Here is a 3481-nt window from a genome sequence, read left to right as displayed (position 1 = left end):
GGGCAACACGTTTTCTAATTTTTTTTTTTTTCTGAGACAGAGTCTCACTCTGTAACCCAGACCGGAGAGCAGTGGTGCTATCTCAGCTCACTGCAAGTTCCGCCTCCTGGGTTCACGCCATTCTCCTGCCTCAGCTTCCCAAGTAGCTGGGACTACATGCACCCGCCACAACGCCAAGCTAATTTTTTTGTATTTTTAGTAGAGACAGGGTTTCACCATGTTGGCCAGGATGGTCTTGATCTCCTGACCTTGTGATCTGCTCACCTCAGCCTCTCAAAGTGCTGGGATTACAGGTGTGAGCCACCATGCCCGGCCGAAGCCTTCCCTTTTATCCACTCTAAAACTTTCCCACTCCCCTCCTTGCCTTTAGTCTCTGGCAAAATGCAAGTGATAGTAGCTGACTTCCTTGCAAGCTCTGAACAAATAGCCTTTGCTTGTTCTTATTTGGGTGTCTTCATTAATTTTCACACTCTGAAGCAAGGTCTTTCTCTCAACAAGCTCTTCCCACATACCAATAAACCTTTACAAATTGTTACAAATAGGAGCAGTGCTGCTATTTAGGGGAAATGAAGGTCCTTATATAAAACCATGGAGGAAACCTAAAATAGCTCACTATAAAATCAACTCAGCTCCTCATTCTTAAATATGACAGCCAAAGATAGACAGTCAAAGCCACCAGACTCAGAGAGAACCAGCAGTACGTAGGAGAAAATCAAGGAAACAGAACAGACTGACCTTGGAGGAAACAGGTCATTCAGAGACTCAAAAAAAGCTTGAAAACATTCTAATTAGATCTTCAGTGACATTTGAGAAGATATTACATCCATGAAACAAAAAAACAGCAGGCTGTGAAAAAAAAAATGAAATAAAAAAGTCTCCTGGAAATTTAAAGTGGATTGCCAGAATTAAAAAGACTGGAGGATTAAGTTGAGAAACTCAAACAGAACAGAGAGCAAAAACATAGTCTGAACGTCTGGCAGAAAAGGTAAGTCACATTTTGTAACTTTTTCATAGCTAAACCTAGAAATGGTTAGAAGGGGTGCTCCCAGGGTAGGAACCTGGTGGATGGGTGAACTGACAGCTGCTCTCTCGCTTTGCATTAGAAATCCTTTGGCCGATGTGTGTGAGCCATGTGCATGGATCACTCTGATTAAAACACACAATCTAACTGCAAATCTGACAGTTCTACTCCATTGCTTACAACCCATCACTCCTCCTGTTGACCAAAATTAAGGCTATTTGTAACAATTTGCAAAGGTTTGTTGGAAGCAGAAATAATTCATAAAGGTTTATTGGAAGCCAAATGTGAATATTGACCCAGGAAGACACACTAACAAAGTTGGGAGTCTTCTGGAGTGTTACATGTTGGAAGGCTTTTTATAGGAAAGCTTAGGAGAAGGGAGGGGATTTCTCGTACTGAAGTTGTCCTTTTTCATTGGAGGGTACAATATAGAGGTTACAACTATTGGATACAGATCGCAACATACAGGCTAAAATGTCTATGTGGAAGACAATAAAACTTTAATATGTAAATTTAAATTAGCACTCTTGGCTGGGCGTGGTGGCTCACACCTGTAATCCCTGCACTTTGGGAGGCCGAGGCAGGTGGATCACAAGGTCAGGAGATGGAGACCAGCCTGGCCAATATGGTGAAACCCCATCTCTACTAAAAATACAAAAATTAGCTGGGTATGGTGGTGGGTCCCTGTAGTCCCAGCTACTAAGGAGGTTGAGGCGGGAAAATCGCTAGAACCCGGGAGGCAGAGGTTGCAGTGAGCTGAGATTGTGCCATTGTACTCCAGCCTGGGCGACAGAACAAGACTCTGTCAAAAAAAAAAAAGAAAGAAAGAAAGAAAGAAAGAAAGAAAGAAAGAAAGAAAGAAAGAAAGAAAGAAAGAAAGAAAGAAAGAAAGAAAGGAAGAAAGAAAAGAAAGAAAGAAAGAAAGAAAGAAAGAAAGAAAGAAAGAATCAGCACCCTTTTCAGTGTCGGTAGGCTACACATTAAGCAGTATGCCAACAATTTGGGAACTCATAATAAGATTCTTTTTCAGGGAAAGGATGTCACCATGAATCACAAGGCCTACCCCAGGTGGGTTAACTTGGAAGGCTTTTTATTTTTAAACTGTCAAATGTGACCTGTGGGTTATGACTCCTAATCCCATGAAGGGGGAGAACTCAGTCTCTTTCCTGACCGTGACTTGCCACCAACCATCCCTCCCTCTCTCCCACCACTCCCAAATCCACGTCAGTTCCACTCAGCTACAGACCAGGTTGTTCAGTGTAAGTCTATGAGCTGGAACTGTGGGCTCAGACTTAGCTGGTTTCAAACCTACTTATATTTATGTCCCAATCTAAAAAATGAGAATAGTAAAAAATGAGGATAATATTATAATATGACAAGGATAATAAGGCTTTTGTGAGGATCAAATGAGCTAACATATTATATACTTCCCAGAGATCCTGGGTGCATGGTAAGTGATCAATAACTATCAAGTTATTAGGGCTTCCAGACTACTCTTGTTTTGTCCACTCCAATTTTAACCTTCCTTTGGCAATTCTTTATATTTAAAAACACTTTAAAAAGGGCATTAACCTCTCAGCTTTATTATCAACCACACACCCACAGACACCTCAGTTTTCAAGAGATTTTCAATTTTTTAAGCTCTTTAAGAGATTTTTGATACATTCATATGTATTTTTGAAGCCACAATTTATTAATTTAAGAGCAATTGAAGGTCCTGCTTCATCTGGCTCATACCTTGGGGCCTCCACTGGGTTTTGACTAGCACTTCCCTTCTGTTCTCAGTGAGCTGCCCTCTTTCTTTGGGGCTCCAGCCTCACCCCTTTGTGAGGCCTTCTCAGAGACCCCCACCCAGCCCCTTTCTTTCAGACTTCCTATGACCAGCTTTGTCCTCACTGCAGCTGTCATCTACTACTCTAGACACTGAGGGCTGCACTTGGAAGGATGCTCTTTGTTGGTTTTGTGACTCCAGTGCCTCCCCTGAGACAAGGTCTGCTCAGTGGATGAGCCTGTGAGGCCGGTGCAGAAGGAATGGAGGCTGAGTTTAAGCAATGAGCGGGGCTGGCTGGTGTCTGACAAGAATGAACAGTTGTTAGAAAAGCCAGTCAAATCAAGTGCAGCCATGCTAGAACCTTCTGTTTCTCAAAGAAAAGGTTGTGGGGAAAGCATCATCTACTGCTGGGAAGCTGCCCAGCTCCAGGCTCCAGAAGGTGCTGGGTGGACAGGTCAGCTGCTTGTCCACTTACAGCCAGGGTGAGAGGTCATGGCCCCATGCCCGGTGCAGTTCTAACACTTCATTCTCAAGGTCGTGGCGTACCATCTGAGGAGCACACACTATCTCCTAGCAAACTTACTTCTTTTTCATTAGTTAAATCCAACTAACTCATTCCTTTCAGCAGAGAGAGAAACCAAGGCAGTCTTAATGAAGATCACAGGATTTGCCAAAAGTCATATAGAAAG

The sequence above is a fragment of the Colobus angolensis genome, unplaced genomic scaffold (assembly GCF_000951035.1).
Source record: "Colobus angolensis palliatus isolate OR3802 unplaced genomic scaffold, Cang.pa_1.0 Scaffold7, whole genome shotgun sequence".
Classification (NCBI taxonomy): Eukaryota; Metazoa; Chordata; class Mammalia; order Primates; family Cercopithecidae; genus Colobus; species Colobus angolensis.
This window is presented reverse-complemented; position numbering follows the sequence as displayed.